The sequence below is a fragment of the Callorhinus ursinus genome, unplaced genomic scaffold, assembly GCF_003265705.2.
Source record: "Callorhinus ursinus isolate GAN/ISIS: 27379988/994484 unplaced genomic scaffold, GSC_fseal_2.0 scaffold32, whole genome shotgun sequence".
NCBI classification, from domain to species: Eukaryota; Metazoa; Chordata; class Mammalia; order Carnivora; family Otariidae; genus Callorhinus; species Callorhinus ursinus.
This window is the reverse complement of record NW_027397094.1, coordinates 18,258,694-18,285,803: the sequence shown is the minus strand read 5'-3', so window position 1 is coordinate 18,285,803 and position 27,110 is coordinate 18,258,694. Positions and strand designations below refer to the sequence as shown.

At 43.3% G+C, this 27,110-nt stretch overlaps 1 long non-coding RNA gene across 1 annotated transcript; it reads left to right on the top strand.

Annotated features, from left to right (window-relative positions):
• Positions 1-1,006: 1,006 nt before the first annotated feature.
• On the top strand, positions 1,007-25,151 carry LOC141370331 (uncharacterized). The gene is made up of 3 exons (XR_012374260.1): positions 1,007-1,106; positions 1,193-1,293; positions 24,752-25,151. It is a non-coding gene; the product is annotated as an uncharacterized lncRNA (long non-coding RNA).
• The last annotated feature ends 1,959 nt before the right edge of the window (positions 25,152-27,110 follow it).

The window sequence follows — 27,110 nt, the reverse complement described above, 5'->3', positions numbered from 1 at the left end:
GTGCACAGTGCATCTCCACGCCAAGGACGGTTCCTATCTTCCCAACGTCAAGATCCCCAGGTTCTGTCCGTAGGACTCGGTAGGAGAAGCCCGTGCCGGCCACAAAGCCCCGCGCGGGGCTGGGAAACGGCCGCGGAGCTCCCCCTGCTGGCCCCGCCGAGAGCATACACAGGACGTTGGGATGGCAACGCGAGCAGCAACAGGGACGCTTCACAAAGAAAGCTGATCGCGGCAGCCATGCTGGAGACCGCGCTGCGCTTGGAGTATGCCCTTCTGGAGCCCCGGGGAAGGAGGGGAGCAACGCACAACGGCCCGTTTCCCAAAGGAATGCTGAGAGGTGGCCCTAAAATGCAAATGATCTTTCAGCTTGAGAAATCTCAAAGGCGGGTAGCTTGTAGTCACATGGCCTGAATTCAAATACAAAGAAAACACAAGAAACGAGAGCTGATGCTTGACTAAAAGTAAAAACAATAATAAAAGCCATACAGAGACATACAGCAAATGTTACGGGGTTTGAGCCCTTCCTGCGTGCCAAGCACTGTTCTAAGAGCTCCACGGTTATGATCTCATTTCATCAACAGCCATATTGAGATATTATTTTTATAAATTAATTTGTTAGCCAATTTTTATTAATTTGTTCATTTTTATTAATTAATTATTGTTATCAGCTGTGGAAAATGTAAAGTCATTTGTACGAGGTCACACAGCCAGAAAACAGCAAGAGCCAGGGTAGATACATAAAGCCAAAGCCCTGCGGGAGACAGCATATGCTTAAGGAACAAATAATTCTGCCCTCCTGTGTGTGCGCACTAGGAGCATTTCCAGGTACTCGGTCCGTTTATTGCGCCTTCTTCTTATATCCCGGGTAACAAACAAGCAAAAAAGATAAACAACAAAGCATTTGTGAGTCCTAAAGTTAAGGTGGTTCGTGTCTGGCCACAGGAAAGAGGGAACCCCACACACTTCCCTCCCGGAAGTGGACATTGTGCCCCTGCCCCGTGAAGACGTTCCCGCGCTCCCGGAGCTGAGCAGCCGGCGGAGACAAAGGGGGCAAGCTCAGGAAGCCTAGGCTCGGCCAACTGCCTTACAGTAAATCACCTTTCACGGTGTGTAAAAGGAATTTGGCATTCGAGGGGAGAGAAGAAAGCAAATGGGCCGAGGTGCAGAGAGACAACTGAATCTCGGCCCTCAGTTCCTAGGAGACGCTTCCAGGGCATACTTCCCACTCTGCTTTCTGCTACAAGATGACGGACATGACAAGATGACGTTGTGCCTACTCGCTTCACAGGAGAGGTGAGTGAGTTCCGGGGGGCGCGGGGCAAAGTTGAGGACAGCTGACCTCGGTGTGACTCTTGGTTCCTCTGTAAAATATAAAGCCTGCTGGAGCACAGAACTGAAGAGACTAAAGAGAAATAACGTGGCACCTGGTGTCGATGGCTGGGTGCTCTTGCTTTACAAAGGGTCACTAAAGACACCCTGAACCCCAGATCTCCACCCTAGCTAGAGGGAGGAATTGATGGGCTGGTGTGGAAGTAGGAGGACGTCCGCAGGAAATGAGTTCAGACCTTAAAACTGGAAACATCCTGGGGATCTTGGCAGGGTTTTAGCTCCTCCATCTGCCTTTAGATGAGGGACTTACAGCTGACCTTCTGAGAGTGTCCCCCAGTCTTGTGCAAGGACAGAGCTAAGCTTTTGGCAGCACACTGGAGCACAGATGCGCCAGGGACGTTCTGTTAACAAAGCACAAAGGGTAGAAGGAAGGAACAAACCATTCTTGTGCAGAGAGAGCTCCATTGTGTTTAAAGCCTCCCTCCTCACCACCACTGTCAAAGGCAGATCCCTCCCAAGACCAGAATCGGAGTCCCGCCCCTGGAGCAAGGATCCTGAGGTTTCACCGTCAGGGAGCAAAGCCCGCAGCTCCAGCGAAAATCCAAGTGCTCAGATCTCGCAGCTAGGGGGAGGGCAGGCCAATATCCCACCCACTCAAGAATCACTTCTTTCCACTTGTCTGAGCAGAGTGGGAAGGAGGGCCTCCGGAAACCAGCTGGAAGGGAGTTGGCTGGGGCTCCACTGTCACTGATTTATGAAGGCCTTTCAGGGCCAGAATGACACCATCCACCCTCCACCTACCTCCTGCTAATTTATGTTCTCAGAGCTTTAAATCACGGTGACAGCCCTGCAGGCACTTTGACCAGTCAAGGGCTTCCGGGGCCCTGTGGGCCGGCACGCTGTTCCCCCGCCCCCATAGTGGGCCCCGCACTACACTCTACACCCCAACCTGCTCCCAACCACACTCCCAGCCCCTGCTGCTGTCGGGCTCTCTGCTCAGTCAGATAATCCGCAGAGCGGTGACTCCCTGAGAAGCTCCTTCCATTGAAAAAAATTACCAAAGTTAAAAAAAAAAAAAAAAAGTATTGACATTATGACTCACCCTTACCTGGTGTTAAGCTGCGAAGCAAACACCTGCTACTATCAACAAAACAAATGCTAAATTACTAAGATACCTAAGTTCTTTTTCTAAACACAGATTTTACCATACCACCGAAATCTTGCTAGGTTAAAGGAGTTTTCCAATTGCCCAAAGCATCTGAGTGCCCATTATTTCCACCCCACTTTTATTTTTTTTTTAAAGATTTTTATTTTTTCATTTCACAGAGAGTGAGAGCACAAGCAGGGGGAGTGGCAAACAGAGAGAGAGGGAGAAGCAGACTCCCCGTGGAGCAGGGAGCCCAATGCGGGGCTCGATCCCAGGACCCTGGGATCATGACCTGAGCTGAAGGCAGACGCCCAACTGACTGAGCCACCCAGGCGCCCCTCCACCCCACTTTTAGATGCTAGACCAAACCTTTGAAGTATACTACCTCTTGCAAATAGATAGATAGATAGATAGATAATAGATAGATAGATGATAGATAGATAGATAGATAGATAGATAGATAGATAGATAGATAGATAGATAATAAAAACCACAGCACACTAGAAAGCCTGATTATTTTTGAGGGCTCCACAGTAGCTTGCTCTACCATATGGTGGCTATAGTCAAAAGCACAAAAAACAAAGCAGGTAGAAGCAGAGAGTAGGCAGGAAATGAAAACCAGGCAGCTAGAAATTAGAGAAAGGCTTTCGGAAACAATATGACAAGGAAAAGAGAAAGTTGCAGATGATTTTGTCTCTGGGATCAGAGCTTCATTCCACCGCGAAAGTTCAGGTGGCCATTCATTCAGTGGTCAGAAGGCCAATAAAGCATTTATTATGCTCCCACGACATGTTTGTCATTGTGCTGGAATTAGGAGTCATCTCTGAGTTTATCCAGGCTCTTCTAGAGAAAGAAATCCACCCTTATAAAGCGAAATCATCCAGATTGCCATTGTGGTCTTCCCTGGATGGCTTCTTTTGACAGAGGGATTCTGGTTCTGGCACATGGTGGCCAGGGATAGACAGTCACCTGTCACCTGTTGACTTACCTCAAGGGCAAAACTCAGGATCCTGTGATCTTGGCTGGGTCACCCTCCTCCTTGCTTTATGTACAGTGGGCTTTCACATCACTGTTCTCCCCCAAACTCCAAACAGGAAGTGAGGGTTGTGATTTACTTCAAAGGGTACAGGGGGGCCCTAAGACTGCCTGAAAGTGAAGGTGTAAAGCATGCTGTGCGAGGAACACTGTTATAAATCCTGGGGTGCTTGGTTGCCCCCAGTGGAGTCTGACTTTGAGTTTTGTTCTAATATGATCAAAGCAGTAGTAGGGGGAGGGCGTATAGTAAAAAGGGGGTTCTGATTAGGACTATTTGAATGTATATTCCAGCTGGGTAAAACACATCTGAATCATTGACAACCTCAAAGTGCTAACAATTCTATGAACTAGTGGAATTAGTAAGAGACACATCATACTGAGAATAATTAAATGACCAGCTGCAGGTGACGTGGCAACTTCGGACAACGCAGAGGTCAGAGTGAGCAGGCACAGGCTTGGCCTTCTTGGTGTGGGGACTGGGCCAGCTTTGGAGAGAAAAGCAAAAGGAAAAGTCACCACAGTCAGTAGGCCCTAGGAGCAAAGACATGAAGGAACAGAACTAACAGGTTTCTGAGGACAGCGTGACTAACTCAGTAGACGAGGAAAGTTCACTTAAGGGAGAGACGGCAGGTGAGGTCAGATAAAGTTATCAATAATATAGGGGTCATTAGAGATCCATGAAGGGAAATCAAGATATTAGAATAACTATTTTACAAAGATTCATCTGATATTGAAATATAGAAAGGGTAGGAGCATAGAAAGAAGAAAGGCAGAGAAAGGTTCTAGGAAGCTCCTAATGTCACACAGACCCGAAGCCCAGAGGATCTGGAAACAAGAAGGAGCAGGTAATGCAAGAGACACTCGCTATGAGAAAAGGCAAGACTCGGTGTGTGACAATCTGGGTGACTATAGAAGACAGGAGGAGAAGTAACCATGACACGGAGATTTTGAGCCCCTGTATTTCCAATGAACACGGTAGGAGTTGCCATCAACCCCCACCCCCACCCCCGTTGCCACTATTGTTGGCATCCAAATTCTGCCTTCAAATCAGAGCCCGATCTTACAAGTGGACTGAACTCTGAGGCAGGGCTTAGGGGCCACCAGGCCTCTCTGGTGGCTGTTTTCATTGGGATAAATGTCAAGTGTTCTAACAGAGACCAAAAATAATTAGAACTTAAAGTAGACATGGATTTCTCTCTCCTGTAATAGTTCACACATGTGAGAGCCCAAGGCTTATATGGCAGCCTCGCGTATCTAAGACAACGTTCTTCCTCTCCATCCTTAGACTGTTGTCCTTGTTGGTGTTCTCCCAGCTGGCTTGCTCCACTTCCTTCATGGTCTACGCAGCAGGATGGAGGAAGGGGTAGAAGGAAATCATACTCCATCCCTTCAAGGGTATGACCTAGAAGTTGCACAGCCCTTTGGCCAGAACTTAGTATGTCCACACCCAGGGACAAAGGAATCTAAATGAAAATCTAAAAGAAATGGAGTCTTGATCTTGGACAACTCAGGTGAAAATCCTGTTACTGTGAAAGAAGAAATGAATGGATATTGGGAATTCGCCTGTAGTTACTGTTATGGAAGCATTTCACCTAAAGCAATAAATCACACCTTTTTTGAGCAGTGTGGAAAGAACAGCCCAAGAAAATGGTGGTTTAACATTAACATTAACAGAAACAGGAGGAATGAGCAGAAAAACCAGCAAGGGAAGTAAGATGATTAATTCACTGTGGAAAGTTTAATGAACACACCAAGAAGCATTGGCTTGGGGCCATTGAGAGACCTGGCACTGTAGTTCAGGGGCAAGGGCAGGGTTAAACCCCCAGTGACAGCCATGATGGCAGAGACTAGGAATGCCTTCCAAAGAGACTGAGAGGATGTGCCTTATTCAGGACTATTCAGTGGGCTTCAGTCACAGTACTGGATGTTCCTAGACAGCCTCCAAACAGAAACTTAAGTCCTATTCTCCACTGAGATTCCTTGTTCCAAATGGCACTGTGCTTAACCTTGGGAAGAAAAAGTGTTCCTTTTTTTCTATTGACTCTGTATTTGAACCCTTGATGGACAATGACTTCTCCTTATGAAGTAAGCCAGGACCTTCCTGATGCCAGTCCTTCTTAGCCCGTGTATGCACATTGGCGGGAGGGAGGGAGCAAAGACAAGAAGGGAAGTGTTGAGAATTTCCAAGGCACCTTCTGTAAGCACAAGCTGCCTTTTTCCTGGTAGTCATTAGCATCTTTGAGCATCCTGAATTTTTCATCCTCTTTTGTTTAGCCATCCATTTTTAAAGTGTTTGCATCAATTAGTAGGATCAGGGATCAAGTAGACAGGGTGCCAGTACCTTCACCTGGTGGCAGAGATGGATCTCTGGTCAGTGGGCATGAAGTTGGCTCCAGAATATAAAGTGGGTCCCCTCTTCCAAGCTACTTGGCAAAGTTCTAACTAAACTGGGGAGCCAGCAGTCCAACCATCTAGAAGATAGATGTAAATGTCAAGGGCTGAAGGAAAGTGCACAACATGTGGCAAAAAAAAAGAGAGAGCAAGAGAGACGGAATTCCAACCAACAAATCCGTGGAAGTCTCTCAAAATCACAACCGCAAGATCACCATTTTGTCTGATGACATTCTGAGCATCAAAAGATCAGGTTTTATATTGATTTATATTCTATTTCTGTCCTGGAGCAAGATCAGGAATGTCATATAGGGTGTTTAGATCCACCTGGGGTGCAGGGCACACCAATAGTAAAATGAAGTCAAGGCAGTGCTTAAATGGTTTGGGTTTCTTGCCAGCCAGCGAGGTACAGTTAGCAGACAAGGAAGGCAATGCCCATTTTTAATAGCTTTGTGAACTAATGAGGCAAAAATACTAAGGAGGCACCTGATGTCTTTGCCTCCAGCACAGAAGGAAACTAATATTTACGGAGTATGTATTACATGTTAGACACTTTACATATGCTATCACGTTTATCATCCCAACAACCCTAAGAGGTGGATTTTGTTATTCCTACTCTACAGGTGGGAAACCCAAAGCTCTGAGACATTAAGTAACTTGCCCAAGGGCACACAGCTAATAAGTTGTATGGCCAGTATATAAGCCCAAGTCAGTCTTTATTTATAGACAGTACAGAAAAGGGAGCAAATTAATCATTAAGGGAATATACCCAGAATTTTTATATTGGAAAGTGTTGCATAAAATCTTGAAAGTAGGGTGTTCTTACAAAATGCAGTGTCTCTAGATTAGAGAGATTAAAAGGACTATGTTAAAACTAAACCAAATGGACAAAGTAAAAATACAAATTATATGTGGTATCACATTAGCTTATTTAAAAGAAATATGAAGCCTTCCAGAATAGATGTTAGAAGTCTGAAAATATCAAAGTCAGTGAGAATTTAAAGCACGTAGAACTCTCATCCACCGCTTGGTTGAAGTATAAATTGGGGATTTTTTTGAAAAGTGTTTAACATTATCTACTAAAGCTAAACATACCCCAGCACCCAGACCCACAGTTGCACTCCTGGGTAAATACCCAAGACAAAATAGGTACATGTGCCCTCCAAATACCTGAGCATTTCTAGCAAGTTTATTTGCTATAGCCAACAACTGGAAACAACCCAAATGTCTGCTCATAACAGATGGATATTTCCTGGCTTTAAGGCCTTCCATCGGTCCCTGTTGTCTTACTGATCCAATTTCATTCTCTGTTCCTCTTACTTTAAAAGCTTAGAGTTCCAAACAGGCAAGGAAACCTCACTGCACTGGGTCCCCACTGGGTGTGATAGGAAACCACATGAATATGTTGGTAATTCTGGACATGAGGGCAGCCTGGATCAGAGAATGAGGGAATGAGGATAAGACTTGGGAGGTAGAGACAGAATTAACTACCCAGGGAAGGTTTGTGTGTACATTTCAAAGGGTAATAAAACCTGGATCCATTCACTTCTGTTCCAAAGAGCTGTAACAATCCAGAGACACTAATGCTGTGATTTAAAGAAGAAAGGAGGCAATTCACAAAAGGGCTCATAAACATGTAAAAATACACAAGCTCGGGGTGCCTGGGTGGCTCAGTCAGTTAAGCGGCTGCCTTCGGCTCGGGTCATGATCCTGGGGTCCTGGGATTGAGCCCCACGTCGGGCTCCCTGCTCAGTGGGGAGTCAGCTTCTCCCTCTCCCTCTGCCTGCCTCTCTGCCTACTTGTGCTCTCTCTCTCTCTCTGTCAAATAAATAAATAAAATCTTTAAATATATATATATATATATATATATATACAAGCTCACCAATACTCAAAAAGAAGAAAAATGCAACAAAACCCACAACCGTGTTTTGTTTATCAATTTAGCAGAGCTTTTAATTTTTTTAATATCAAATGTTGGAAAGGTAGAGGTAAGTTTTCTCACAAACTGAGGACAGAAGGTACTTTGATAATAAGTTATTAAATGTCTTAACTCACACACACCCTTTGTCCCCTTTTAGAATTATCCAAAGGAAAAATAGTGGATCTGTGTGATGATCACAACTCTAAGGTCTTCAACACAGGGTGATTTTTGATAGAAAAGCCTATTAGTCCAGTAGTATAAGGTTGGTTAAATACATTATGGTATATCCATCCATTTTTTGAAATGCTATAGGAAACTATTTAATGACACGAAAAATGTTCACATTATTAAATGAAGAACAAGCTATAAATGTTATGCAAAGTATAAGAATATATGTATATACACATTTATAGAAAAACACTTGAAGTCTGTCTACCAAATCGATGACAATATGGAATATTTAAATTTCCTTCCTTCTGCTTATCTACATGTTCTAAGTTTTCTAAAACAAATTCTCGTTACTGCTGGATTAAGAAAAACAGTAAACATTATTATGTTTAGTAATATAAAGGAGTCAGCTGGGAACTAGATGTAGCCTCGCGGTTCCGCAGCAGGACCACTGTCTCATCTACAGCTGCCCCTACCCACTGCCTGGGGGCCAAGAGCCAGCCCTTCCTCCTGCCTTCCCGGGCTTCTCAGGCCTTGAAACCCACACGAGTCTCTGCAAGGGGGAAGAGGGCAAGAAGGGAGGGAGCCTCTGATGTTCCTGGGGGCTGGAGGGGGCTGCTGGCCCCCCAGTGCTTTCTATACATATTGGTCGGGTTTCGCTATGGGTTACATAGCTATAAGTAAGCTGGCCTCCACCTTACCACAATACACGACATTGTTTCTATTGAGAGTCCATTCCAGGTCCAACTTTTCGCTCCTAACATACATGTAAATTGGGAACTGCGAATTTACTGCTTTCAGTAACTCAGAATGGTTCAATCACAGCCAGAAATGAGGATGCCTCCAAGAAGAGCTGCTCTCAAAGGCTGCCAATGGCTGCCTCTTGCTATGGCTCTCAGCAGGACCCTGTGATAGAAACCCAGAGCCTATAAAGAAGATCCATGGCTGCATTACAACAGAATCAGTGAGTGCTCACTGACCCTTCAGACCTCTGAGCCTAGTAGACATAAGGGCCCATTTGCTCTGCCCTAATCACCACCTTGTCAGAGACACTTGAAGCAACAATGAAACCACGTGACCCCATTGGGGCTGTTGTCTCAGGAGGCTCTGTGCGTTGACTGGCAAAGCCATCCTAAGGTCAGCACCATAACTAGGAGCAGAGGGAACCTAGTTTGAGCTAAACTATGCTATCAACTCCCAGTCATTCTTGCAGAGTTGCAATATTTACCTCCAATTACTGGATCTCTGAAACCACCCTTCCATCTCCCTCAAGTGGCTCTTACAGGACCACTCACCCACATAAAAACAAAAAAGTTTTTCTTTTTTCCCCAAAGGAGGTAAATATGGAAATGAGGTGGACAGCAGTGTGAAAGTGAAAAGGATAGGCAACAAGAGGTCTGTGCAGTGGGGTCCTCGGCCCACTGCAAGTGTTTGGCATGGCCTTGTAAACCAGTCACTTAGATTTTATTTTTCCCAGTGACCATCAGGTGACTGGTCAATACTTAAGATCTTAATCTCCTTAATTGTCTGATCACGAATAAACCTATACTGACCTGTCACCATCCTAAGAAAACTCCATTTTATCAAAAAAGGGAAGGGAAGGGAGTTATTATTTAGCCCCTGAAGAAGGAATCCCTGAGGCCTCCTTTAAGTGTTAACATGTCTCCTACACCTGGTTTAGAATGGCTTTGTGAGATGAGAGCCCAGGTTAAATCAGGGCCCTCAAACAGTCCTCTAGACTAGGGGACCAGCAAACTATGACCCAAGGGCCTTTTTATAAATAAAGTTTTATTGAAACACAAACACCCTCACTTGTTCTCTATTGTCTATGGTTGCTTTTGTGCTACAAAGGCAGAGTTGAGTAGTTGCAACAGAGGCCATGTGGCCTGCAAAGTCTAAAATAGTTACTATCTGGCCCTTTGCAGAAAAAGTTTGCCCACCCCTGGTCTAGACAGTGGAGAGTGGCTGGAGCCAATCCTGTTGCCCAGACATGGCAGTAGATACCCCAATACCCACATCACAGAAACAGTCCACTGCTTTTTGAGGAGAAGTGCAGAAAGATTGGGAGGTAGAGAGTTTGGGGGGAAAACAAGTGAGAGAGAGGTAAAGACAATTTAAGACCTTCAGAAAAAGAGAAGGCATCTCAAAAAATATATAAATTCATAAGAATATATAATTAAATGTACAAAATTATGATCCCAATGTAAAGTTTTAGCTAGTGTCTATGTCAGAGTACAACTGTTACAGCCAGCAGGCATAATAAAAATTATAATAAGAATACAAACCACCTTGGATCTCTAGAGTGACTTTCTTCTAGCAAGTTCAAAGCACGTCCTTTTCATCTTTCATCTGCCTTCATAACATTTATGAGAATTGTTAGACTCACTTAACAGATGAGAAAATAGATTAAGCTGTAACAAAACTGTAGTTAAGGTCTCTTAACTTCAGATGACCATATAACTTTTTGTCTAATAAGCCTTTTTGTGAGTGAATGGGGCTGTGATTAATAATTACATTCAGACAACAGGTATGAACCAGAACTGTCCTAGACACACATTAATTCTCACTTTATTTTTTTTAAGATTTTATTTATTTATTCTTGTGAGAGAGAGAGAGAGCACGCACGCACTCATGGGCACACAAGCAAGGGGGAGGGGCAGAGGGAGAAGCAGACTCCCCACTGAATGGGGACCCAATGTGGGCCTCAATCCCAGGACCCTGGGGATCATGACCTGAGCCAAAGGCAGACACTTAATCAACTGACCCACCTAGGCGGCCTAATTCTCACTTTAAAAACTGTATTCCATTGTGCAAGACTGTTGAATCACAGATCTGTACCTCTAAAACAAATAATATATGTTAAAAAAAAAAAAAAAGAAGAAGATAGCAGGAGGGGAAGAATGAAGGGCGGGAAATCGGAGGGGGAGACAAACCATGAGAGACGATGGACTCTGAAAAACAAACTGAGGGTTCTAGAGGATGGGTTAGCCTGGTGATGGGTATTAAAGAGGGCACATTCTGCATGGAGCACTGGGTGTTATATGCAAACAATGAATCATGGAACACTACATCAAAAACTAATGATGTAATGTATGGTGATTAACATAACATAATAATAAAAAAAATAAAATAAAAACTGTATTCCATGGGGTAGCCAGGTGATGGACATTATTAAGGAGGGCATGTGTTGTGATGAGCCCTGGGTGTTATATGCAACTAATGAATCATTGAACATTACATCAAAAACTAATGATGTACTACATGGTGGCTAACTGAACATATTAATAAATAAATACATAAATATATAAATACATAAATTTAGGGTTCTTTAGTTAAAAAAACAAAACAAAAGTGTATTCCAGGGAGAAACTGGAATGAGAAAACTTCAGTTTATATGATTTTAAGCAAGTCAAATATCATCAAACTTATTTCTTGGGACTTTGGAATGTAGAAGACAGAGAAAAGAAATCTCATGAGCCTAGAATCCTACGGATGGCTTAGCTGCCCAGTTCCAGGCCTGGGACCACAAAGTGATTCACCCATCAGCCTGCCATTTGGACCTCAAAAGCAGGAAGAGTTCTGAAGAGGGAAGGAAGTAAAGGCAGAGAGGCAATACCTGTAGCCAAAGGCGCTCTGAAACCCACAGGTAATCATGATCTCCACGGGGGCCCAGGCCCAAAGCTGAAAGCTTTTATTCTTAGATGAGTGGGTGGAGTGGTGGCAACTGATTCTTCAAATTCTTCTTGTGTGTTGGCTGAGAGAGGAAGGAGAGAGATGTGGGGAGGGGCAGGTGTTACCAACCTTTGTTGGCTATTCATCTGTGTCCCTTTGTGTCACACAGGAGACATCCCATACATGTTTGATGAGGGAATGTTTGGTTGAAAGAATTTTTCTGAAACAGAGTCACTAGATTCAATATTGGAACAACATTTCCAATATTAGCCAAAGACTAAGGCTTTAGAGGGCTTCACAACTTGTATTATGTTCTCCTATTTTAGTCCAGACACCTCTCCCAAGTCCTGTAAAATTTGGATAATAGTAATATGTATACAATTATATTATAGAGTTGATGTGATGATTAAAAGAGTTAATATATGTAAAGTGCTTAGAATAATACCTGCCCCTTAGTAAAAATTATATAAGTGAAAATGATGGTCATGGTGGTAGTAATGAAGGTATTGGTAGAAGTAGAAATACAGGTGGAGGTGGTGGTTGTGCTGGTGGAGGTGATGATGGTGGGAGGGGTGATGGAGAAAGAGGTGGTGATTGAGATGGTAGAGGTGATGATGGTAGTGGTGGTAATGATGGTAACATCCAAGCACCATAGAACAATTTCAAACACTCTAACATACATGCAGTTGGAATCCCAGAAGGAGTAAAAAGAAAGAATGGAGCAGAAGTATTATCTGAAGACATAATGCCCAAAAACTTTTTCTATGATGAAAAACCAGATCCAAGAAGTTTAGAGAACCTCAAGCAGGACCAACACAAAGAAAGCCACCTGCCACATCAAAGTCACATCACTGAAAACTCAAGATAAAGAGAGAAATCATGAATACAGATGTGGAAAAAAATGACTTGTATAAGGTAAGAAATAATAATTATAGCTGACTTCTTGACTAAAACCATGGGAGCCAGAAGACAATGCAGATATATCTTTATAGTAGTGAAAGAAAAAAAACCTGTCAACCCAGAATTCTATACCAAGCAAAAATGTCTTTCAAAAATTAAAGCAAAATAAAGATTTTTAACAAACCAAAGCTGAGATGACATATGGCAGGCATACCTGCTCTGCAAAAAAATGTTAAAATTATTCAGGCAGAAGGAAAATGTCAGATGGAATTTGCGATTTCAGAAAAGTGGGAGGGAGAAAAAGAGTGACAGATATGGTAACGTGGGTCAATATTTAAAAACATCTTGTTCTTTGGGGCACCTAGGTGGCTCAGCCAGGTGAGTGGCTGACTCTTGATTTCTGCTCAGGTCATGATCTTGGGGTCCCGGGATCAAGCCCCATATTGGGCTCCTTACTCGGCAGGGAGTCTGCTTGAGGATTCTCTCTCCCTCTTCCTCTGCCTCTTCCTCTGCTCACATGCTCTCTCTCTCTCTCTCTCTCTCTCAAACAAATAAATAAACCTTTTTAAAAAATCTTGTTTTTTAATATATAATTTTTGATTATTTAAAGCAGGGTTTACAAACTGTAGCCCACAGGTCAAATCCTGTCTGCTGCCTGTTTTTGTAAATAAGCCTTATTGAAACAGTCATGTTCATCATTTACTTATTATTTGTGTTGTTATTGTGCTACAATGGCAGGGTTAAGTGGTTGCAATAGAGATTGTATGGCCCTCAAAATCTAAAATATTTACTAACTGGATCTTTACACAAAAAGTTTGCCAACCCCTGATCTAAAAAAAAAAAAAAAAAGAACTCCAAGATATTATGGAGTTTATAACATATGTAGACATTAAATGGATGACAACAATAACACCAATGATGGGAGACAGAAATGGAAGTATACTGTCGTATGTTTCTCACACCATATGTACTAGACTGTGACAAGTTAAAGATATACATTTTATACCCTAGAGTAATCACTAAAGAATAATAATAAAACAGGGGCACCTGGGTGGCACAGTTGGTTAAGTATCTGACTCTTGGTTTCAGCTCAGGTCATGATCTCAGGGTTGTGAGATCGAGTCCCGTGTCAAGCTCCGTGCTCAGCAGAGTCTGCTTGAGATCTTCTCTCCCTCTCCCTCTACCCTCCCACTTGTGCTCTCTCTCTAAAATAAATAAATCTTTAATAATAATAATAATAATAAAACAAAGACTTATAGCTAACAAGCCAAGAGCAGAGAAAAAGAGAACTCTAAGAAGTACTGAATTAATCCAAAAGAAGGCAAAAACAAAAAAAAAGGAAAGAAGAAATAAAGGATAGATGGAACAAACAGGTAAAACTTCAAGACAATAAATTGAATCTGAATGCATCAAGAATTATATTAAAGAAGTGGTCTAAACACTCCAATTAAAAGGCAAAGATTGTCAGGTAGGTTTTTTTTTAACAAAGCAAGTCATAATCTATACTGTCTACAAAAAAAAAAACCATAAAAAATATAAAGGCATAAATAGGTTAAATATAAAAGTAAAATCCTGGGAAAATATATGGTATATAGACAGCACTAATTTTAAAAGCTCAAGAGGTTCTGTTTATAGCAGACAGAATAGACTTCAGGACAAAGAATATTAACAGGAATAAATATGAATATTAGGGGGTAGGGGGAGGAAGAATTGGAAAAAGATGGTCAAAAGGTTCAAACTTCCAGTTGTAAGTAAGCCCTAGGGATATAATGTACATCATGGTAACTATAGTTAACACTGCTCTATGATACAAAGGAAAGTTGTTGAGAGAGTATATCCTGAAAGTACTCATCACAAGGAGACAGTTTTTTCCTTTCTTGTTATTGTGTCTCTATGAGATGATGAATGTTAACTAAACGTGTCACGGTAATCATTTTATAATATATGTACATTAAACATTTATGCTGTACACCTCAAATGTATACAGTGATGTATGCCAAGTATTTATTAGTAAAACCAGAAAAAAAGAAGATAAACATTACATTATTATATGCAGGTCAATTCTTCAAGAAGGTATAACAAGGCCAAATATGTGTGCCTCCAATAACAGAGCTTCAAAACACAGAAAGCAAAAGTTGATAGAAAGGAAAAATAGACAAATGCAAAATTATAGTGGGAGATTCTAACATTTTTCTCTTTGTACTTGATAGAACAAGGCAATAGAAAATCAGTGAAGATACAGATTCAGCAACACTATCAACCAATTTGCCCTAATTGATACAGAACACTCTACCTAAAAATAGCAGAATACACATTCTTTTCAAGTGCATATCAGACACTGACCAAGAAAGACAACATTCTGGCCTGCAAAACAAATCTCAATAAATTTAAAAGGATTGAATTCATACAAGGTATATTTTTCTGAACACAATAGAATCAACCTAAAAATCAACAGAGAAAAAAATTGATGATAGTCAATGTTGTCTAGAGTGTAGAAAAACAGCATTCTCATACATTGCTAACAAGAGTAGAAATTAGCATAACCCTACTGAACATTATTTGGCTCCATGTACCGAGAACCTACAGTGTGCATCCTTTTAATCCAACTGTTCTATTTTTAGGAATTATGCTAAGGAAATAAACAAGATGTGGATAAAGACTTAAATACCATAAGGTTCAACACAGTATTATTGTTAACAGCAAATAAATGTGTGTAGGGGAGGGGGGAGATATTGTAAATATCCAAGAATAGTAGATTAAATAAATTTTAATTTTGATGTAGTCATATAGTAGACTATTATGTAGTAATTTAAAATATTTTTATAGAAAAATACTGGCATGGGAAAATGTCCACCATAAAATATTAATGAGAAAAAAAAGTAAGTAGAGGGGCATCTGGGTGGCACAGTCAGTTAAGTGTCTGCCTTGGCTCAGGTCGTGATCTCAGGGTCCTGGGACCAAGGCCCAGGGCTCCCTGTTCAGCAGGGAGTCTACTTTTCCCTCTCTCTCTGCCCCACCTCCCACTCGTGCACGTGCATATGCACTGTCTCTTCTCAAATAAATAAAAATCTTTAAAAAATTTTTCTCAAATAAAAAAAAGAAAAGGAAAAGGTAAGTAGATTATGAAACAATATGTACAGAATATTCCAATAGTGTGCGTGTGTGTGTTTCTGTATGTAAAAGACTAAAGGACATATATCATAATGTTAACCTCAGTTATCTCTGATCACAGAATAATTGACAATTATAATTTTCTTCTTTGTGCTTCTTTATAAAATCCAAATTCTCTGGAACTAATATGTATTGCTTTCAGAATCAGGAAAACAAGTTTTTTTTTAAGAAACATTTTCTGTTATATCCAGTTTGAAATACAACTTGTTTAAACTGAAGTCTACTGCTACATTCTGCAGAGGTGCAGAGCTTTTGTTTCTTTTTTGTTTGAATGAAACAAGTAACTGTCCCAAAATCTGCTAATGATAACATCTGGGGGTAGAAGTCGGTAGGAAGTTAGAGAGGGAAGAAGAGAAAAGAGCTTCTAAGAATCAGAAGAGGTGCCAACAGTGCAAAGTTGCGGGGGGGGGAGAAGGTGTTTGAATGCCAGTTTAAGTCACACAGCAGAGATACACACACACACACACACACACACACACACACACACACACACACACACACGGGGGTTGCGGGAGACAGGAGACAGAGAGATGGAGACAAAGAGACAGAGAAAGAAACAGAAAGAACAAAGAGAACACTTTGGTGAGCAGGTCTGAGTAAGCCCTTCCTCATGTGTTCATACCTCCCTCCCGCAGAATCACCTTGTGGCATCGTGGGACTAGCCTGACTCTGCCTCAGACATTCATCACACTTAACACTACAGCAGAGTCTCTCCTTTAGGTTAAAGAGGTACTTTCTAGAGTGAGGATTCTCTTTGTCCCTTTTAAAAATGGGAAGCACACTTGGACCAGTGAGTTGATGAGCCCTCTATACTTTAATGCAAATTAATTACATCAACATATTTAGGTGTGCTGTAGAAAAACACTAAGCTATGAGAAAAAAGGGGGGGTATCTGGATTCCTGGGCCTGAGAGAATCTATAGGAAGCTTACAATTCCCCTAGAATTAGTTAATTTATGAGAAAGTTGGCTTAGGGGTATGAGGATTAGCTGACTTAGGAGAGAAAGGGCAAATGAGAGAGATGCAGGAACATGGGCAGGAGGATGGAGACTCTGACAGCGGGCTGTGATGGCTTGAAAATATTTCCACAAAATCTTTGAGACTCCTCCCTTCAAAAGGTGGGGCTTAATTGCCCACATCTTGGGTGTGGGCCGAACGTAGTTACTTGCTTCAAAGAATAGAATCAGGCAGAAGTGCAGTGTAGGACTTCAGAGAGCAGGTGTCCTTCCTCCCCCCTCCACTCTGTCCCTTGCTGTCCCTCTTCCCTGTGCTGCCCCTGCTCACTCACTCTCTGTTCACCTGCTCTGACCACAGCCAGCTGCTGTGGCATAAGGACCCTGAAAAGAACACTGAAGCAGTTCCTCAGAGAGGCCCGCGTGGTAAGTCAACAGCCATGTGAGTAAGACTTTTTGGAAGCAGCTCTCCCATCCAGTTGAGCCTTCAGATGACTGCCGCCCTGGCCAACAAACAGACCTTGTGGGAGAACGTGACCCAGAACCACCCCATAGACCAGATTCTCAACGCTTGGAAACTATGTGAGATCATATTTGTTGTTTCAAACTGCTACATTCTGGGGTAAATTTTTGCACAGCCAGATAACTAAATACAAGGGAAAGAAGGGAGAAAACATGAAGACTGTGTAAGGACAGTACTATATGCTTTTAGCTTAATTTCAGATTCCCTTCTTCCCCCAAACCCCCTCCCCTGCCCCCGCAACATCTTTGCCTGTGCTTAGGGCAGAGGCTGAAGGGAAAAGGAAATACAGTGATCTGATATGGGGAGGCTTGGGGAATGTGTCTCATAACACAACCACTAGCCCCACCTGTTGGAAATATGAACCAGGGTCCTCACATTTAAAGCTGGGGGCGGGGTCATTTATTTATTCAACAAATGTGTCCTGAGCTCATGGTACCCGGCACTGTGCTATCTACTGGAGACACGGGAAGGAGGAATGAATATAGACACAGGGCCTGCCTTCGTGGCATTTACAGACTAGCATGTGAAAATTCCAGTCTCCTCCTGTGTCTAGTCCCAAATGTACAATAACCCAAAGATGAGATAATGTTACAGATTTCAGGATGGAAGTCTCAACTGCTAGGGCTGCTTGGTTCAAATAGGGCCCCAGAGCAGTAGAAAGGCAAGCATGCTTTATTTTCTAGGTCAGAAGTCAATCACAGTGTCTTTTTAGAGACAGAGACACTTCAAGGACTTAGTAGGAGAAAACTCACAGAAAAACCCAGCACCCAGCCTGCTGGTTACCTCTCTTCCCACCACAGCACCCAAAGCACACAGAGCCCCACCCATTCATCTCCTGGATCTGAGACACTCTCCCCAGCCCTGCTCAGGTCTACACACCTACCATTGTGTATTTCAGTTCAGGGTGTTAGTAAGGAGTAAAGATTAAGCTGAACCTGAACAGTGTCAGGGAATCCAGCCAGCACAGCACAAGGACTGCCCATCCCAGCACAGTAAACCAAGGCTGTTCCTTCTGCCTGTCAGTCCCAGATGGAGCGTCAAGACAAGGCCTCAGTCTTGGCTAACGAATCCTGATCTGCCCCCCAAAACAACCACTTTGGTTCTCACTTTCTCTTACTGGATCTGACCTCCCCGGTTCCAACTTCTGGCTCCATCACCCTGTTTCCTTCACTCCCTCCCTCCAACTTCTTCCCAGTTTCTTCTTCCAAATCCACCCCTCCCTACCCACACCCCCCGTTCTTTTGGACCTTGGCTTCCTAGCACTGCATGTGTTAACTCTGTTCATGACTGGGTTAGCAGTATCTCTAGTTATTTTGGTTGGTAATTCCCCACCAGGGAGCCCCATGCCCCGAGGAAGAAGGGCCACCAGGATTCCAGAGAAAATCTCAAGATTTCCTGAGATCCCAGGAAGTGAGCTGACTGGAATGGAAGGTAGACTTACCTGTGAACACTGAACTCATCACCCATGCCAGGACCTTTCACATCCGTGTCTGGTTTGAGACCAGTTAGCATGGTTGTAAAGTTTACGGACTGCAAACAACTACCTCACTGATGTTTTGTATGATAACACAGAGGAGGGGAACCCTTATTGTTGCGCCAAGAGGAGAGTTTCTCTTTATTTCTTAGTAGTGACAGCCACTGAGAGATGTACAGGGAGGGAATTCTCTGGTACATCTGTTACTTCCCCCAAAATCTTCAGCATTCTGGAGACAGCTCATCCCACTCATGCACAAGAAGAGGATATTATCTATAAGCCCTAGAAGTAACTGCAGTTGACATGCAGGGCCTTCTGCAGTTACCCCTTATGCTACCACAGAGCTTCCTAAAGACAAGCTCATTTATCCCAACAGCCGTGTCACCTTCACAAATACTGCAGTCTATAACCCTCTACTCTTGTTCTTCAAACTTCAAAATACCACATTAGGACCAGCTTGTATAGCCAATACATTTAGGTAATCAAAATGATTTGTGGGGTGCCTGGGTGGCTCGGTCATTAAGCGTCTGCCTTCGGTTCAGGGCACGATCCCAGAGTCCTGGGATCGAGCCCCACATCGGGCTCCCTGCTCCGCGGGAAGCCCGCTTCTCCCTCTTGTGTTCCCTCTCTCACTGTGTCTCTATCAAATAAATAATATCCTTTCCCCAAAATAATGGTATGTGAAGCCCATTGATTCCTGACAGTTCAGATTTTATGAAAGGGAGTCAACAGATACTGTGCTAGGGTAAGTTAGGGTAAGAGGATACGAGCCAAACTCCTAAGTAAATTAGAAATTGGTGAGAATGTAGGGCTCCCTAACCTCCATTTGTGAAGGAGGCAGAAACCAAGCCCCAGGATTTTGGGATAATGCTGTCCTCCTGTCCAAGCCATGGGGCTTCCTTACAAGCAAAAGACTTCTCCACAGTGAAAATCCTGCCTAATCAACCTTAATGAGACAAGTCAAGAAGCAAGACCCAGAAACTGGGAGCAGAAACTAAGTGCTTTTCTACACTAAAGAGCATTGTTAAAGTTTTAGTATACCCATTCCAAAAACAGAAAAAAATGTAGTGATTATTAATGTGGTTATGTTGGTCAGGGTTTGGAGCTGATGGCCAAAAATTCTCAAGACGTCTTTGGTGCAAAAAGGTGGTTTTTGCAGAAACGGCTGCCCCGGGATTGTGAGGAGCAACTGATTATATACTATGACGTTGGGGGAGGTAAAGACCAGGGAAGTTTCCAAAAGGACTTTCATATGCTAAAGGAGACTCCCAGGATCCTGGAGGCCTAGCTATTGTCACGCTAAGGTTGTTTTTCAGTCTAGTGAGGCATTAACAGTAAGACAGTTGGGAATTCCCTGGAGGCATGTTACACTCTGCCTGCCTCAAGTATTTGTCAATGGGCTGCAAGTTATAAGGACATTTAATTTTATTTACATTTCCTACTGCCTCTCTTCTCCCACATAAATTATCGGTTCTCTGCCCAGCATTACTGGGTGCTGGAGCTGCCAAAAAAGCACCTGGGGTTTCTGCCCTTAAGAAACTGGCTGTCTGATGATAAACAATACAGGACTACAAAAGCCTATAGGAGCACTCGGAAGGGTGACTGCAACCACTTGCTTTGTAGAGAAGATGACTTTGAAGGATGAGTAGGAGTTTGCCAGGAATCAAAAAGGGGGGAAAAACCATGGAGAGGTCAACAGGTGTAGCGTGTTTAGGGGATTTTGGAGTGGAGTGACCAGAATATAATGGAATATAATAGGGTTGGAAACGAAAGGGCCAGATTATGAAAGCTTTTATGTGCCATGCTCAGAAGTTTATGGTTTACCCCTTTTCAACAGTCTGGCATTTAGTCTGATCATAAAATAAAGATCTTAACTGGAGCCTTAGTTCTAAGCTTCATCAGATCTCTTAAGGATGAAAAGTGTCTTTCTTGTTTCTTTTCTTTCCTTTTTCTTTTTTTTTAACCTTTAGTGAATACTTTAACCACCAGAATTTCTTGTTCTCTTTTACCCTGACATGAAGTTGCTTAACAATGGAATAATTCAGTTCTTTATTTCTCAATATTTCCCTTTTGAAGATTTTTAGGTTTTTAAAAATCTGAATACTTTTGGCTATTGTTATTCAGGGAAAGCCTAAGGGCACTCCAAGCACAGCAGAGAGGTCAGCTTCCTGAGGACAAAAGAGGCTTGTTAGATCTAATCATGGGCTCCCCCACCAAGAGCACTGGGAGCAAGATAAAAATGCAGAGTCAGAAACTGAGCTGAACTCTTCGTTCACATGAGGAGTGAGCTCTACCACATGGTATCCACAAAGTTTCCACAAACTATCTCCCACAATGCTGAGTATATAACCACTCAATAAATAATGCAATGCTTAATAATCTCCCTCTCCCTCTTTCTACTTGTTCTAGATGGCTCTAAATACCAGCAATACCTAAAGCCTCCAAAGTTTATTTCCTTGACTTGAGCTCTCTGGACTCATACATCTACCTGCCTACTCAACATCTCCACTCTCACTTTACAAATCTTGATCCCTCTGGTGGCAGATTGTATTTTCTGAAGATGGGAACCACAATATCTCCCATTCCATACGCTGTTCTACAATGTGATGCTGACATGTCCCACTGAAGGCCGAGGCCCATATCCCCTCCCCTTGAAACTAGACTGATCTTTGTGACTCTGTCAAGCAATAGAGAATGGTAGAAATGAGGCTATGAGACTTCCTAGGCTAGGGCATAGAACTGTCATGCACTTCCATCTTGTTTTTGGAAGGCTCACCCTTGGAGCCCAGCCACCATGCTGTGAGGAAGCCACCAGCCACATGGAGCAGGTGAGGTGTGGGAGTTCTGGCCAACAGTCCCAGCCGAGGGCCCAGCCAATAGGTAGCATCAACTGCTGCATGGGATTGACAAACCTCAGATAGTTCCAGCCAGCAGCTGGGTTCCCCAACTAATACCATCTGCACCCATTAAGCCTCCACTGAGCTCTGTCCATATTGCAGATTTGTGAGAATTAATGATGGTTGATGTTTCAAGCCCTAGGCTTGGGATGGTTTGTTACTAGGCAGTAGATATAGTTATTAGAACACCCCCAAACCTATTTTTCCTGCCATCTTCCCTTTCTTAGATAGTAGACCACTATCTACCCCATTGCTCAGGCCAAAAACCCAGATTCATTTCTCTCTCACATTTTCTCATCTATCAGTAAACCCAGGTGATTCTGCTTTCAAAATATATCCAGAACCCATCCACTTCCCATTACTTTACTGTCCCCCATCCAAGCCTCCATCACCTCTTGGGGTTGTTGCAACAATTCCCCAATTAGTCCCCCTGCTTCCAGGCCTTGCCCCTCTATGGCCTGGTCTCCACAAAACCTTTAGCAGGCTCAGAGCCTCCTGTGACTAATTCACTCAGAATAAAAGCCAGTCTCCTCTCGGTGGCCTACAAGACCCCATTTGCTGCCCTTGTCCTTTGCTGACTCATTAATCATGGTCCCCCCAGTCGCTCCTGCTGCTGTCCCCAAATGCCCAGCACACTCCCACCTCAGGTCTTTACCCTTGCTTATATCTCCGACTGGGGGGCTCTCCCCACATATCCATAGGTTTGCTCCTTCCCTCCCTCTTCAGATCCCTGCTCAAATGTCTCCTTATCAAAGAAACCCACGATCACTCTACAAAAAAATGGCACTGCTGCCTCCCCCGCCCCTCCCCTGCACACTGGACCACCATCTGTTCTTCCATTGTACATATCACTCCTGCCATGCTGCATATTTATTTGTTCATGTTCTGTCTCCTCCCACAAGCAAGTCAGCTTCCTGAGAGCAGGAACTTTGCTTTGTTTACTGCTGCATTCCCAGGAACTACAACAGAACCTGGATGAATCAGATGAATGAATGAATCAGATGAATGAATGAATGATTTTGAAGCTAGCACCAAAGGACACCATCAACACAGAGGCAAATGAATCAGAAGAGCCCCACTTTTGTTTCTGCTAATTTGTTTCCCTTAGCATAGATTTTTTTTTTAAATAGACAACAACACAACACAATTTGACTTCTTTAAAAGAAAATCCACCAACAAGCTAACAACAAGGCAAATACCAAGGGATCTTCCTCACTGCTGGACACACTCAGCTATTGAGTAAAACATTTAGAAAATACCTTGCATCTTCCGCCTCTAGGCTTCCTGACATTCTTTGAAGATGTCAGATCTAAACAATAAACATCCAAGTCAACTATTTCACTGAACTGAACTTTTTAAATACAGCCTTTGTAGAAGTTGCCTTCATATTAAAGTCACCTTGACTTTCTGCTGCTCTAGAAACCACTTCCTATGTTATGTGCAGACAGTGTGTGATTTTATCTGTGTTAAGAAAGAAAAGTCACAACTTGTAATGAGAGCGTATCTTACTGCAGGTCATTATTATTTTGACAACTCGAAGACTTCTTAAATCACATGAGCAATTCATACACCTTATACAAAAATTAGAAAACATAAATAAAAAAGAAAAGAAAAATAATTCAAAATCCTACCACCCAGAGATCACAATTATTACCATTTTGATACACCTCCTTTTACCATATACATATTTATATACATATACCTATTTACACATTTCTTATTAAAATGGAACCATATCAAAACTGCTTGAAGTCTGCTTGACATCTGTTGTTTTCCTGAACATACAAGGAGATTTCACAGACAAGTAGAGCCTTCACAAGTTCTTAAAGGGGCCTTTCACTTATCCCGGACAAAATGTAGTATGTTTCAGGAAAACACCCCAAGACATGGGCTTAGGGCATCTGGATCCTGGTCCCCAGTCAGCAGAGCATTAGATGATAGGACATCTGGTAGAGACACTATAATTGCCAGAACTTCATTCCCCTTTCTGTTCAAAGGGAACAAATGGCTACTACAGGTAGGCACAAATTATCTCTGTGCCTTCTCCCTTTGGGTGCTAAAGTGTTAAGAAAGAAGTGGCAGAGTATTTCGAGGTGTGACATCTCCCTGCCACCCCTGGCTTACTAGAGATATTCTAGAAACTGCTGAAACCTCGGGAACTGCTGAGGTTCCTGCCACATTTATTCAAAAGCTGGGTGATTTATATGCTGGTTGGGTGTTCTTGCAGAAACTGCCATTCATTCACTCACTCACTCATTCATTCTCTCGCTCAGCAAATACACATCAAACAGCCATCCTGTGCCAAGTGCTGGGGAGAGCATGGTTAGAGAGATGCCTGATACCCACCTTCAAGGAACTCAGTATAGTGGTAGTAGATAGGCAAATAAATTAGAAATTACAGCACAGCCTGGTGATGGTTGTAGAATACGTGATGGACCACTAGCAAGTCATGGCGGGGCTGCCAGCTTTGACTGGGGAATCCACAGAGAGTTCCATGAAAGAAGCAACACCCTGAGTCTTGAAGAAAGAACAAGATACCAGAGCACAATGATGAGGGAGGAAGGTTGGAGAAGAGAGACAGTGAGAGAAGAGGAAAGAACTTCGAGGAAGAGAAAACCATCTGTGCAGGAACCCACAGCGTGTCTGGAAATTACCAGTCATTCTGAAGCACCAGAGGAAGGAGTGTGGAATGTGTCCAGCGGCAGGTGGGACACACACGGTGAGACAGTGAGCCTCACAGAGGGACACCAGCTTTAGAGTCATGAAAACGCAGCAGGGCCTTAGACCCACTACATCTCACCTCTGAGATGTTCCTTATCTCCAAAACACCAAGAATAAAACTCACTCCTTGTGGGGTTCTTCTAAGGATTAGAAAGAATATGAAAAATGCCTGCCACACAGAAGGCACTCAACATATTGATGTTGTTGTCACTGTTCCTAAAAGTAAGTTGGGGTCAGATTATGACACGCTAATGAGTTTTTTTATCCCGCAGGCCATAGGGGCCATGGAAAGATTTTAAACAGGAAGTTACATAATTAGATTTGTGTTTGATAGAGATCTCTGTGAACCAGTGGTACTTGACCTTAGAACCCCTTGAAATTCTATTTACGATAGACTATGTAATTGTATCTGTATGCTTCACTGAAGGGAAGGTCTCTGGTCCTTTTCAGAGCTTTAGGGTCTGGGGCCCTGAGAAGGTCAAGAACCACTGCCCACGGAAGAATGTTGGTGAGGTAAGCAGGCAGGGGAGCTGGGAGGGATGAGGGGCTGGCACATCATGAAAATACTCAAGGTGACTGATGGAGAGGACCGCATGGTAAGTAAAGACTGAGGCCGCATGCCAACCACCGTGTGAGTGCACCATCTTGGAAGTGGGTCCCCCAAACACAGCCAACTTCTTGACTGTATCCTCATAAGAAACCCCAAACCAGAAGCACCCAGTTAAATTGCTCCAGATTCTTGGCCCACAGACACCATGTATAGTAAATGTTCATTGTTTTAAGACAGTGAGTTTTGGGGTAATTTGTAACAGCAAGAATTTACTGATCCCTCTAATGTATTCCAACTCCATTCCTGGGCATAACGGCCTTTGGCTCATTTGAGAATCAAGTTTTTATGATATTCTCCTTTATGACATTTCTACATGTGGGCCCAGGCAAACGAACTTCAGGGCCTAGCTCTTAGCCACCACACTACACCACCACTTTGCTGCGTGATAATATAACATTTGCACAGTGCTCTACAATTAACAAAATGTGCTTACGTACGTGATCACACTTCATCCTCACAGAAACCTTGGGGTAGGGGAATTCTTACTTTTGCATGTTTCCACTGTGTAGTTAATGAAACTGAGGCTCAGAGACACTGAGTGATTTGTCTGAGGTCACACAAGTTGTAAGTGGTAGCTGGGACCCTCAGAATCCCAGACCCTGTGCGTATTTGTTTGCTGAGCCCATTATACCGAAGTAGCACCACCTGAATGCCTTCCTACGGTAAACATTTACTCTCTCACAGCCCTAGAGGCTGTAAGTACAAAAGCAAGGTGTCAGCAACCTGGTTCCGTCTGGAGGCTCTGAGAGAGGGTCTGTGCCATGCCCCCATGTCTGAGCTTCTGCTGAGCCTGGCGGTCTTGCCCACTCCTGGGCTTAGAGCGGCAGCACTGAAACCCCTGCCTCCATCCTCACATGACCTTCTCTCCCCGCATGACCCCGCATGACCCTCTGCTCTTCTTATAAGGACACCAGTCATATTGGCTGAAGAGCCCACTCTATCCGCCTGACCTTACTCACTCCTTAATTACATCTGCAAAGACCCTATTTTCAAATAAAGTCACGTTCACAGATACCAACATATCTTCTGGGTGGGTGGTGGGAGGCACAAATTAGCCCACACCACTCTCCTAAGTTACATTCTTGCCTAGTAGACAATCCACAGAGATCCACCGGACTGGGCCTAAACTAGCAATTTTGAGGATTGTCCTCGCTGCGGCCATCTTGCTTTGCCGGATGGAGCCCAGCATCCTGGAGAGTACATCAAAGTACCCACAAGGGGGCACCACTTGACCAGGAAAGTAACAAAAATACCTGTCATCTTGTCCAATTCCTTACCGAATTTGTTTCTTCACTTTGTTTCTTAAATTAAGATTTTCAAATTGGATCGCCCAGAGAGATACAAGGAGTTCCTGATTTTCCAACAGTGATTTCTGAGCAGCTTGAAAACTTGTTCCCATTGTGTGGCCATGGAGCCCGAGCTGCCCTGTGCAGGTAGATTCTCGAGGAAGAGACAAGTAGCTCCTCAGAGTCCTTACCACAGGGCAGCCTCTAGAGATTCCAGAGGAGCTCAGTTAGAGGGGCCAGGATCTCCCACTGGACCCAAGATTCAAGGGAAATCATGCATCAAAAAATAAGTTGGAGAGTATGGCCATCTTTCCAGGGCTGGATCAACCTCCTCGCTCTCTGAGGTAATTTTCAACTCTATGCAGAGTTGCCCAAGAAAAGTCTTCCTTGTTGGCCCCATCTCTCCACCCCTTCTTCCATTCAGACACATGATCCAACAGGCTTGCTCCAAAACCCCATTGCATACTGGTTCCCAAAGAGCCCCTCAAGTTCCAAAACCACTTCTCCCACAAACAAAATTTCCATTTGCTTAAGCTTAGTAGTAAGGAAAGACCCCTCTTTACTCAAACACAATGTGAAAACATTTAAGCTGAGCAAAATAGGAGGCTGGAAGGAAAACCCATAGAAACAGCCTCCGTAAAACAATCCCTAATTCCTACCCCAAGTGATTCACCTATTCCTTGGTATTCTGGCACTTAGCCTTCACACAGCCTTAACTGTGGACTCATCTGAGATGGCGTAAATGCTCCATATATTCTCCATGGTCATCTTTACTGTTCACAGGCGGCACCAGCATCCATCCATCCATCCATCCATCCATCCATTCAGTTAATTCCACAAACATTTTGGGGCATCTAAAATGTGCCTGGCACTAGGGCAGGTGCTAGAGAGGGGATGGGGAATAGAGTGAGAA